Source organism: Callorhinchus milii, unplaced genomic scaffold (assembly GCF_018977255.1).
Source record: "Callorhinchus milii isolate IMCB2004 unplaced genomic scaffold, IMCB_Cmil_1.0 Scaffold237, whole genome shotgun sequence".
In the NCBI taxonomy this organism is placed as follows: domain Eukaryota; kingdom Metazoa; phylum Chordata; class Chondrichthyes; order Chimaeriformes; family Callorhinchidae; genus Callorhinchus; species Callorhinchus milii.
Genome location: NW_024704978.1, coordinates 25,586 through 38,723, shown reverse-complemented (window position 1 = coordinate 38,723; position 13,138 = coordinate 25,586). Strand labels below are relative to the sequence as shown.

Here is a 13,138-nt window from a genome sequence, read left to right as displayed (position 1 = left end):
ATATGGGCTGCACAGCCCTGGGATAGAAAGAAAATGGAATGCATTGATTCACAGAAGCCATTATCTGATCAGCTGCGCTTTGCCACAACATTTACATTGTTGGGCCACTTTACGTATCAAGTGTAAGGGACATTTAGCTGCTTTTTTTAATTCCTCTCTGAATTTAGCCTGCGTCACGGCATAAATGAACGTGTTTGTGCAGCTTGCGAGAAGCTGCAGCATGCAACCGCTTTCATACAGAACATAGACTGGATCATTGTACCCTGAGTAAGAAAAATAGTTTTCAATTTGTCTATATAAATAATATACAACGTAGGTCATCCACAAAAGTATGAAACTCCCGGATATAGCGAAGAGAATTACGATGGATTTTTTCCTGTTTACAGTCTCTGGGTCATTAGCATTTTCAGTGCTGTTGTGGCCGACAAGACTCCTGCGGATTCTGTTTGCCGCTAATATGTGTCTGATGGTCAAGACGTTAAGCAGAAATATCAGAACGAAGGAAGCGCAAGGGGTTAATAAGGTATAAGACCATGAATAAGCTTCCCAGGCCCATGAACCATAGTAAGTTTGTGTTATCTTGCAGAACCACGGGAAATTGTCAATGACATACCAAGGCTGAAAAGTAAAATACCAAGGAATGTTTCTCAAGCAGCTCAGAGTACAAACTGTTCCTATCACCACAGTCGCTGTTCTCTCGGTGCAATATTTCATTTTCAGCTTCTGACAGCAAATTGCTACAAAGCGATCAAAGGTGAAGGCGACTGTTAGCCACACAGAGCAGTCAGTAGTTGCACAAAGCAGACTCGTTCCGAGCGAACACACTGGAGTGAGGTCCAGGAAGCAAATTGGGAAATAAAGATAATTCAGTCGAGTCAATATCACATTACTGATAATAACCAGTAGATCAGCAGATGACATGGACAACAGGTAACGAGTGATGCACCTGGAGAGCCCACACTTACCCCTGGAAATGATCGCAATCGCAACTAAGTTAACTGTAAGAAAGAAACAAGTCAATTACTGCCAAGTTCTCAATAAAAAGCATGGGATTAAAGACAATGTATCATCAAAGCAGAACAGGTCAATGCATTATAAATAATCCAACAAGTTTAAATTGGGAAATTATGTGGCCTTTTTTATGTGCATCGATTTAGATACATAATCCATTATTTATCGTCAAACTCATCACTCACACCTAGAAATACATGTAGCCTACGTATCAAATATTATATGGTAAACTTTATTACTATTTCTACTCAGTCTGAATTAAAACTCAAGTCAGGCTTTGAAATCACGAGAGAAATTCATTGACTTGAAACTCACTTTCCTCTCTCTGTAGCTATTGCTTGACCTACTAAGTATCCTCAGCGGCTTTTGTTTTCATTTCAGATTTCCAACACCTGTAGTATTCTGCCTTTTGAACGCACTCTCTGGATTCTTCATTGCAGTTTGATGCTGAGGGAATGTTATTAGTTCGTAAGTTCGGTCCTTCAGATAAGTCTTTGATTCGAGAAACTAACACCGGTCCAGCGTACGTTTAGAATTCCGCAACACTATTTGAAAGTAAAAGAGTGCTTCTCCCTGGCCAATATTCCAAGAACAAATATTGATCATTCACTTCATGGCTATTGGTGTATTACTGCAACTATTCGCAGCTTGCAATTTGACTCCTGCCTTCGCCTACAAAATACATAGAACTACAATTTTCACAAGTGAAATTAATTCGCAAAATAACGGACTAGATAGAGAGAACACATTGTGTCAGAGTTATCCTTGAACATGTATCAGATAATTACAGTTTCACGCACACCCCATTGATTTTTTAAATAATTAAATTATGATATATTACAGTCTTCATTTACTTCTTGTTTAATTGCTCTGATGATTTTTCACTGATACAAGCAGGAGACGATGGAAAACATTTCAGACTGTTTGCTGGATAAAACATATCGAGGCGCATTGTGTATTATGACTATCAATGGCAGAGGTTTGTCCAATCGATTTTTTAATTCTGGATAATAATCATGAATCTTTATCAAAATGATGGAAATAATTCATTTCACATGAATGAATTATACACCGTGTATGACTTGATTATTGATATAATTGATACTATTGATATAATATTTCTTTCGTAGGAATAGCGGCTTGAAACGGTATGAGTTGTTAAAGGCAGAAAGCGTTGCTGAGGGACGGTGCAAACTCGATGGTCCGAATGGTCTCCCTCCATCGAGTAAATGTATGTAACAATATGAAAGCAACAACGGAGCGAATATTTTATCTTTGTCTGCATTTTTATATGCAACAGCGTTTTTGATATTCCAATTTTCCAAATTGTTGAATTCATTTTTATTTATACGCCGATTTTCGGTAAGTTATTTAAGATCTCACACAATATGCAGTAAATCCGCTTTACAGGATATTCCGCGAAGCGTTTTGAGACCTCTTGGACACATAAAATATACAATATATAATATATAATAACGCATATTTTACATCTATTTATGAATTCAGCAAATTGGTGGTCCTCTGAAATGCAAATAAAACAAAATAAATGAAAGAAACGAGGAAGATATACTTCCGCAGCATACTTCACTATAACTGATACATCAAAACAGTTTCACTACATTTTCGGAGTCGTAGAAGAAAAGATTTTATTTTTCGATTATATAGACGTACCTGGAACACCAATAACAGCCAGAAAAGGATAGTATATGTACATTATCTGAAATATTTTGTCAGTTTGATACACCTTTTCTGAAAAGCTGTGATATCTCTTCATGTTGAAACGCACAGCTTAGACTGAATCAAGATATTGGATACATTTTTATTTATACAGTAAAAGAGAGAAGTCCCAACAGGCTGATCATCCAGAACTGCACTAAGATTATTTCCAGTAAATTTACAACTGCTCTCCTGGGATAAGGGTGCGAACCAGTCTTCTGGGAGCTGAGCTGGATCCACGATTGTTGTTTGGCAACGGAATTATGAAATCAAGGCAATCCTGTGTTATCATCTTGGATGACCTTTTCCAGAGACAGGCGTGTCCACAGAACTCCAGGGCTCAGTGTTTGACAGACATGCGAGAATGGCGGGAAATGGCGGGCAGTCCAATCACTGCCATCAGTGAGCCATCTCAGCGTGTCCTGTTAACATAACCAGATCTAATGCGTTGACATGACATCACCCAGCGGAAATCTTGTGAGGCATTACCTGCAATCACTCGCACTGCTGTTCAAGCTGATGAAGGTCAACATTTGCACTGATGCAGACTCTAGCACCTTGGTTCTTCTAAACCTGCACCGAACTGAACCCGGGTCACACCGCAAGCAATGTGAGTGTCCTAACCACTATGCTGGGGGAATTTAACAAGAAAATAAGGAACTAGTTAGGATCAGAAAATATAGCAATCTACAAATTGAATATGTATATATGTGGCAATGTACCATAAAAAAACTTCTCTGATTATCTGTGCAACTGGGAAGGTTAGTAACACAATTCAGAAATGGCTTGACAAAACACCTTGTAAATAAAATATCAACACCCGCATACAGTAGCTGTATTATGAATTTTAAACATACCAGGAAATTCAACATCCATTCTTTTATTTTGTTCTGTCACATGTGAAACCCACCAGTTTCCTTAAGAGTATCAGATCAAGCTGAGACTTGATTGATGGAATGGAATGTACACTATCCCCCTGGACGGAGGTACACTGCTTACCCTCTATTACGGAAAATATTAGGCGCAGGTTGGCAAGAGCCAATTCTTGGGGACGTGTATCATGCGGCAATGCTGGAATCTAACGTCCTTAAACCCATAGCTTGCCATTGATATTGCTGCCCTGTTTGCTTTCCCATTCCTTGTCCAACGAGGGCCACTTTACCCATTAAGCCTTTGGCCTGCAGTGGAAAAAGTCTTTGAATGGGACAACTACGTGCCCACAGTGACGTCTGCCCCTCCAATTTCTGCCGATGGATGAGGATGGCTGCGCAGTCATCAGCGGTTCCCTGGAAAACTGCCGAATCGACTGGCTCAGGAACTGGACGAAAGACCGACACAGAGGGCTGGCTCCATCCGGAAATTGCATTTCCAGTCATCCAGTCACCTATCGTTGGAGCCACGTCAGCTCGAAGGAGACTACCCCCACCACCCACCACCCCACCTGCCACTGAGTACCCATTAGTTGGTCGTTAGATGTCCGACAAGCACGGGTTTGAGCCCTGACTTGCGTGAGATGCGCTATAAAGATGCAATTTCTTATCATTGTTGGTTCAATGTTGGAAGTGAGATTAATGTGTCAGGACAACCCATTTGATGACAATAACAAGGTCAAGAAATACGCCTTGCATTTCATATGACACTTACTATGGCATTTCTGATGTATTGGATAATACGATGCCATTTGCAAACACAAGCATTATAAAGTTCTGCAGGAGTCGAGGTGGCCGAGCGGTTAAGGCGATGGACAGCTAATCCCTTGTTTTGCACGCGTCGCTTCGAATCCCATCCCCGTCTCATTACAGGTTTTACTTGAATGCCAAGAACTTACTGCATCCTCTGCTCTACACCAACGATGTAATGAATGTAGAGCTTTAGCATTCCTAGCTATTTTCCATTGCCATGCACACCTGCATATCTATCGTTATCCCGTCCCAACACCCATCCTCCCATCAACACCCCAACCCGCCTTCGCTCTGCGTCCGGCCTCTGCATGTAGTTGATGGCACCTGGACAATGCGCATGGGATGAACCTGAATAGGGCGAAGAACAATTTCCTCACAGGTAGTTTACCAGTCCTGTGGGAAAGTGTTTAAACAAATTTCAAGAACGGAGCGGTATCAGGATGTTACACCAGAGTGGAGAAACGCGTACATAGAGAGCTGGGAGAGACGACTAGTAATGGAAAAAAGAGTAGTCCCGAAAAACAAGGGAATCAGACGGGTTGGCACAGGTTATTGTTACTACTGAAAAAAACACGGGAACAGACCTTGATATTCATGATGTGCGAGAACGTCGAAAACTGAATCGATTTGGTTCCCATATATGGCCACAGAATAGATACGTTTTCTTGCTCCACACGCCGCTGTTACCTAGTTGTAAGTAGTAACACGGTTGTTAGTTGATTCGCAGCAGATTATTTCTTTGTTCGGACATATATTTTTGTTAAAATAGTTGATAAATAAATATGAGTTTATCGTATCCCACTGACGAATAACTATGAGAAGAATAAAGATGGTCGAGGGGCCGATATGTCAAGATACGATCGTTCTATCTGCGCAGGAGATAGTTATGATCTCAGTGGAAACAATCTAATAATAACAAAGAAAATTAACGTCACAAACTTATAATAAAACTTGCATGATATAACGGATCATCATGTTATTGAGAAATCACAAAGAGCTTCACAGAATATACTGTATATACTCCACTGTCGAGTGATTTCTTACGTCCTCCAAAAGTAAAACAAACTAAAACAATGCAATTTCTGTTCTTTTATATATTCATATATCCTTTGTATAGTATTTCGTTTCGGCAAGGCCAGAATGATTATGAAGGATTGATTGTGATATCTGCATTTCACGAAATTGTATCTAAAAAACTGCAAGCAGGATTCGAACCTGCGATGGGACTTCCCCATTGCATTTTAATTCGAGCACCATAACCATTCGGCCATCGTAGCTCCAGCTGAAAAGGGACTTGAGAAAAACCCTCTATTTTAATTGATAACATTGCATAAAATGGCAGACGGAGAAGCAATTGTGAATCCAAGCACTGATGACATTCGTAAACCTAGGAGTGCATAGTCGATATATTCATGTAGCTCCTGTAACTCAGTGGTTACAGCACTCACCTTGCATGCGGGACACCAGAGTTCAATTCCAGGCAGTGCAAAACCTTGGGCAAGTTTCCTTACTCCACATGCCTAATAATATACCTCCAAAGCAAAACAATAATAAATAGGTCTTTTTCAATCCACGACTGTTTGTGGGACATTGCTGTGCACAATTGGCTGCCGAGTTTGGCCCACAAATATACAGTCAATTCACTTTACAGTATAATCTACGAAGCACTTTGAGACGTCGAGAAGACGTGAAAAGTGGTATATCAAATGCAAGTATTATTATTATTAATAATATTGTTATTATTATATCATGTTTTTATCTTCGCTCCAAAACTTCCAGAAAAGGGAAATTAATATGTTAGATTTAATCTTAAACATAATTTAATCTTCACCTGATGAGCTTTTGAATTGTGAGGTTTGTCATTTTGATTCCGCAGCAAACTCCAATCTGTAGTCAGTGATGCATTTAGTGTTTTCATCTGGTCCCAGACATTTTACCAATAATTAACGAACCTTGGATGAAAACCGGCAAACGCGAATAAACGGAGGTCTATCAAGTTTTGAACTGGTAACACTGGATTCAGCGTTTATCGTGTTCATTCCTGTAAACCTTGCAACCCAGCAACAAACACAAGAATTAAATTTCTTTAGCGTCTTTCACGTCCAAGTACGGGACAGTCAGCTGTTTGGATCGGAGATGGGATTGGGATCAGGAGGGGTGTAGGTCAGAGAAGGTAGGGGTTCAGGTGTGATCGACGATGCGATCAAAGGGTAGGGTCTTGATACATAGCTTCAATGAGACAAGGAAGGGAGCAAGGCCAAGGCTTTGTGGGATGGAGTTCCAAACTGTATGTGCAAATATACAAGGAAATAGCAAAGGACACAATGCTTTTTAATTTCAAAATAATTTGAAGATATCAACATTCTGGGAATAATCCATCGCGTGTGCTCGATTTAAATGCAGAAACCCGGAGAAAAGACACACAGCAAGGTGCCAAACGGTCACAGTTACTTTTATTATAGATCTTACTCGAGGAATACAGAGACTGTGATTGAGTATCAGACTGATAAAGAAAAATGCTGAAACCCGGCTTCCATCAGGGATCTTTGCATCTTCAGTCTAACTGTCTCCCAACTAAGCTATTTCGGGTCTATTAATACAGCTAGATTGATATCTTCTTCAACAGCTGCCAAATCATTATATTTTCGTGAATCTCTTGATGTTGATTAAATAGATGGTCACTCATTTTAGGATGTTATAAAAATCCTATTCAAGCTACAAAATATTCCATATGTTTTCCACCCTTTCACAGTTCTAGTTCATCTGGTAATATGAATACGTGTTCACGAACTCGGACCCTAATACCTTCAAACCGCGCATGCACAATTGGTAGTTTCAGAAGAACCTAACGATTTGCTTGGTGAACGAAGACAAGCTTTCATCCAGATCGCATTCCACCAGCCTGGCAGTCGCTTGGCATATCATGAGCCAAGCTGTATACTTTATTCCGAAGTATTATTTTCAGGCAGAAATCTATCTAAATTAATCTTGAAACAAATATCATTTCAGTTTCCACTGACTCCTTGGTGAGCCTTTCCAATACGTTCACTACTCGCTCACTGAAGTAGTGTTAAGGCAGCATTTTACTTAATTCATTCTTCTTCAGTCACAGGACATGTGCTCTGGTTTTATTGTTCTGTTCAAGATGAAACAGCGTATCATGTTCCATATTATCTATTCCCTTCAGAATTTTAAAGACCGTATTCATATGCCCATAAGCCTACTCCCCAGTGTGAACATGCCAGGCTTATCTAGTACCTGCTCCATTTCTCGTCCCTCGACAGGGCATTGAAGGTTGAGGTGGGACGACAAGCGTTGGAGGAGGATACCATGGTCGATCGTATCGAATGCTGCCGATAGCAGCTTTTAAGGGAATGGGAACAGAGCCAGAGGAGTGGGACAGGTTGACGATTTCTGTGATAATAATAATAATAATAATAATCCTTGCATTTGATATAGCGCTTTTCACGTCGGGAGGACGTCCAAAGCGCTTCACAGAATATACTGTAAAGTGAATTGACTGTATATTCTTGGGCGAACGCGGCAGCCAATTGCGCACAGCAATGTCCCACAAACAGTCGTAGATTGAAAATGAACAATTTATTATTGTTTTGTTTTGGAGGGATTATTATTAGGCGTGTGAAGTAAGGAAACTTACCCAAGGTCTCGCCCTGATCTTCCTTGAATTGAACCCAGGTCTCTCACTTGCAAAGCGAGTGACATGTAGAGCACGGAGGTGGAGTTTGGGGGTAAGGAGTGGGGATGGGGTCAAAGGAGCAGGTGGTGGTTTTCAGGGATAGGATGTGTTTGTTGACAAAGAGTAGGGAAACGGGTACAAAGATGTGTAGCGCAGGATGTATAGGAGTCGTAATGTAGGAGCGAGATGGTGGGGTGAGTGTGGGAGTTGTAGGGGGAGTGACCGTATAGCGGCTTCCCTTGATTTTGGATTCAAGGAAATCCAGCATTTCCTCACAGTGAAGGTTGGAGGAGATGACCTGCGCGGGGTGGCGGGGGGGACGGAGAAATCGGGATGTGGTAGAAAACAGAAGTCTGGGGTTGTTCTTCGCCTCCAGGATTATCCTGGAGTAGAAGGACGACTTGGCCGAGGCTCGAGTGGATCGTTTGATTTTGAGGAGGTCCAGCCAGATTTGTCGGTGGACCGTTAGGCCAGATTTGAGGCAGGTGCGTTCAGCGGCCCGCACGTGGCTCTTCAGTGTGCGGAGGTGGGTGGTGAACCAGGGGGAGGAGCGAGAGTAGGAGACAGTTTGGGAGGTGATGGGGACAAGAGTGTCTAGTATGGAGGAGAGGGTGTTGTGGAGGAGGGTGAGAGCAGAAGATGGGTCAGTGAGGGTTGAAGGCCAGAGGGAGAGGAGTTCAGAGGAGAGAATACGTTAGTCAGTATCCTCTCGTGGGGCATTTTGTCGAAGCCCATCTGGAAACTGAAGTGCTTTACATCCATTACATTTCACTTGTTTGATTCAGTGCTTCCCAAATAATTCGCTTAGTTTGGTCAACATGTCGATTTTTTTTGGCAAAACCATGATTGCTGCTGCTAATAATATTCTTCTCCAGATGCAATAACAATATTCAGTCACAGGGCTGGGAAAGAGGAACACTGAATTAATCACCAAGCATCAAACAGCTCTCAACAATATAGAGTGAGAAACATGGACAACCCTTCAGCTAAAATTTGGGCTCGTCCGGGATTTGAACCCGGGACCTCTCGCATATTTATTCATTTGCTCGCCCAAAGCGAGAATCATACCCCTAGACCAACGTGACACTTTGTGCGTCAAACAACTGAAATGTCAACAGAAGAACTTGGTAATATCAGACTGAATAGATCTCTGTTGATTTGCTGCGCATTCATAAAAATTCATCTCGATCTTCAAGTCATTGAAAAAAATAAATTGTGTTTGTTGATTGAAACAGAACTAAGCAGAATAGTCACAAAATAAGGTCACCCAAACGGTCAGTCTTAACAGGACATACGTAGACTGTGAGTTACAATCAAACTGAACAAGAAAAGTGCCGAAACCCGGGATTGAACCAGGGACCTTTAGATCTTCAGTCTAACGCTCTCCCAACTGAGCTATTTCGGCGGTTGTAAAATAAAGTGTTTCCGCTTGTTATAAAAAATTGCACAAATCTTGTTTTCTAATGAAACACCTCCTAACTTCTGGTCGCTCATTTGGGGGATTTTGTAGCCGATTTATATTGACAACAAGAAAACTTTTCAGAACTTCTTCTCAGGGATTTATCACAGATGTTCGGGAGCTCCGAATTTCGGCCTTGAAGTGGGTTTTGAACAATGCTTCGGAATGACCAATATCACAAGGTTAGTTTGGATGCACATTACATCTCTGATCTCATGTCATATTCCTTTACTCTGTTATATTTTACTAACGGTTAGATTTGGTATAGTGTCACGGCACATCTTTGAGAGGTCTACAATTCCAGCCTCGCGTGTGAGAAAAGCTGACGACCTCGTGGCGCAACGGTAGCGCGTCTGACTCCAGATCAGAAGGCTACGTGTTCAAATCACGTCGAGGTCAATATTTTGATTCACAGTCAATGTAATCTTGTTGCTGCTGTTGTTATGTCTTATGAAAAGCAAACAATAAAAATAACGCAGAACACGAATTATCAATAAGTTGTGCAAAATGTTTATCATCAACATATCCCACCAAATATTAATTATATTAATAACTAGTAGTAGTAGGAATAAGTGAACAGTTAATTCACTTTACAATGCATTCTGTGAAGTGCTTTGAGACGTAGCGAAGTTGTGAGAAGGCACTATATCAAACGCGAGGTTCACTGAAATTATTAATCAAATGAAGACAGCGGTGAGTTTCAAATGAAACAACAACAAAAACAAAAATATTCCATTTATAGAGCGCCTTTCACGTCGGGAGGACGTCCCAAGGCGCTGTACAGTTGGGTCAGGAGCCGAGCAGTGGGGAAATGGTCAGAGTGAGGGGAGGGAAGGGAGGGAGCGAGGAGGGGGTAGAGATTCGAGAGGGGAGCTAAAGGCACGGTCAAAGAGAAAGGTCTTGAGAACGGCCTTGAAGGACGAAAGGGAGGAGGCAAGGTGAAGGCACTGGGGGATAGAGTTCCAGAGCCTCGGGGCTGAGAGGCTGAAGCCCCGGCTACCGATGGTAGGGCATTTGGGGCGCTGGATGTGGAGCAGACCGGAGCCAGAGGAACGGAGGGTACGGGCAGGTAGGTAGGGGAATAGTAGGTCGGAGATGTAGGAGGGAGCAAGGCCGTGAATGGCCTTGTAGGTGAGGATGAGGATCTTGAATTCAATCCTCTGGGGGTGGGGAGCCAGTGGAGGCGAGCGAGGGTGGGAGTGATGTGGTCCCGAAGCCTAATGCGGGACAGTACACGAGCTGCAGCGTTCTGAATGACCTGCTGCTTGTGGAGGGAGGTATAATTAAATATGTTTCAAACTGAAAAGCAATGGCGATTGCCGTGACTCGGATGGGACCCGAGTTTGTAGCGGCCACAAAACAATATATTAACTACTATACTATCACCGCTGTACATGTGCCTCCACATACAACATTTGGGATCATTTATCATCCCTTAGGTATAAAAAAGCAATGAATGCGCACACAACTTGTACAGAAAATATGAGAGAGGAGGGAATTCGTGAATTCTGTTTTAATCGATTCTTACCTGAATTTCCAACAAACATGGTTGTTAACTTCTGGTTTGTCAGCGTTTCGAAGGCTGAGTTTGTGGATTGTTTGAGTCGAGGAGTTCCCGACTATATCTGATATTGCGGATTTACAATTCCTCGTATCTATATGATAGTCCTGGAGGAACATTGAGACACTAACTGGAGTCAAGTGTGGCCACAAGGCCCAGGTCGAAGTCTTCCTGCCGATGAAAGAAATCCAACATAACCTGCGACGTTTGGTGTGGAAACGAAATCAAGTGCTCCAACAATATGTCGGTTGAAAAACACAGAAAATTGTCACTAAAGCAAAACTAAATGATCAACTGTTACGAAGTTTTTCACGATATTATTTCAATTGCGAAGAAATAATTGAAACAGAATATATTTACGCCAAAATAGACACGTCCCTGGGTGGGCTTGCATCACCAATCTTTCAGATAACAGCCGAACGCCCTGAACGATTTAGCAACAGAGACTTCTTTCTACATCCTTCTGCCACAGAAAAATATAGCTTTTTATTGACTTGACTGTTGTCACAGGCAATCCTTGGATTGATAAAAATGGACAACCTCTCTAAATGAGCTATTCGAAGCTGAAGTGTAAACGCAAATAGATGGAGACACTGATCCCCTTATGATGTGGAAGTATTTTCACCTCGTGCTCCTTATTCCGCCACAACAGACGTTTAAATGAAGTTCAAATGTATTCAAAACTTTATTTGTATCAAATAAGCACTAATTTATGAACACTGCTTTTGGAAACAGTTGTAAAAGTTGTTAGAGATATAAGAGTCTTTTCACTGTTGATAACCGTCAGTTTCCCGTCAGTATATTTTCGATGTGAGTGATATTTTTTCAAATTTTTAATTTAACTGCAGTGCTGACACACTGCAACATGGCATCTCCACAAATCTGCAATGCTCATTCCCACGACAATCGAGGCATTTTTGTAGTACACAATAGTAATTCACAGACCGAAGTTCCCCCCTCCCTCGTCGGGAAAACATCCACTGAATGCAGCCAAGTAACCTTGTGTTTCTGGTGCCAGTGATTGTCACTGAATCGGCAGTTGTGAGTCTGTTCCGCAATTTCCTGGAATTTATTTTCATTTATTCTCAGTCCAATAAATATATTATGTAACATAAATTGATGTCTGTTAGTGCATTTGCACGATTGGACATTTCCTTCTGAGGCGTTTCGCTGCTTGACATCAAGTCCAATATCCAGTACTATTCCATATCATCTGTTTGATTGCGGAATCTAGAAGCAGCAAAATTCAGGAACACGAAACTTTATGTTATTTTCTACAATATATGTATCAATGCTAACCACCCAACTTCATCCTCACAATAATTTTAATATTTAGCTTCCTCACAAATCTCTATTTGAAAAGTTATTTCGTTTGAACTTTTACCAAAGGCATCCTTATTCTTATAGAAAATAAATAGATCATTTTACGTATACATTTGTCAGTGTAATCTCTCACTGGCGTTTGCGAACATGATTGGGATAAGAGCTCATGGCTCTGTGAAGCTCATTGAGACATTCTCCACATAAGAAAGGAGCACGTATTACTGAACAGTGTAATCATAAGCAAATGTGTTCCCTGATGGTCTCGTGGACAGGATTCGGCGCTTTCACCGCCGCGGCCCGGGTTCGATTCCCGGTCAGGGAAATATATTTGCTCGGTCTCGAATGAACCGACTCCATATAAAAGTTGTCAAACATTAATGAAGCTCAATTGTCGCTGCTCTTTCCACTAAGTATTTGTATAATGAAAAGGTAAATTCTGAAAATGATGACTTACTTTCTTGCATTTCAGTATTTCCTTATTCTGACTTCAAACGGGCATCAAGCTACCGTTGAAATGGAAGAGGAAGACGTCCGCTTGACGTGGTAGGAGATTCGCAAATGTAAATAGTTGTTGTAATATGTTGTGTTTCATTTATATATGAAATAATATACATGTAAAGCTCGGAAAAAGGCCATAAGCTCATCCCAGATCATGTCTTATTTGACTTTTTAAAAGAACAGGTCTTTCG

The 13,138-nt window shown here is 41.4% G+C and overlaps 3 non-coding genes across 3 annotated transcripts; 2 read left to right on the top strand and 1 right to left on the bottom strand.

Moving 5' to 3' along the window:
• Positions 1-9,438: 9,438 nt before the first annotated feature.
• On the bottom strand, positions 9,439-9,511 carry trnaf-gaa. Its single transcript has one exon. It is a non-coding gene; the product is annotated as a tRNA-Phe (tRNA).
• A 381-nt stretch (positions 9,512-9,892) lies between these two features.
• On the top strand, positions 9,893-9,964 carry trnaw-cca. Its single transcript has one exon. It is a non-coding gene; the product is annotated as a tRNA-Trp (tRNA).
• A 2,735-nt stretch (positions 9,965-12,699) lies between these two features.
• trnae-uuc lies at positions 12,700-12,771 on the top strand. Its single transcript has one exon. It is a non-coding gene; the product is annotated as a tRNA-Glu (tRNA).
• The last annotated feature ends 367 nt before the right edge of the window (positions 12,772-13,138 follow it).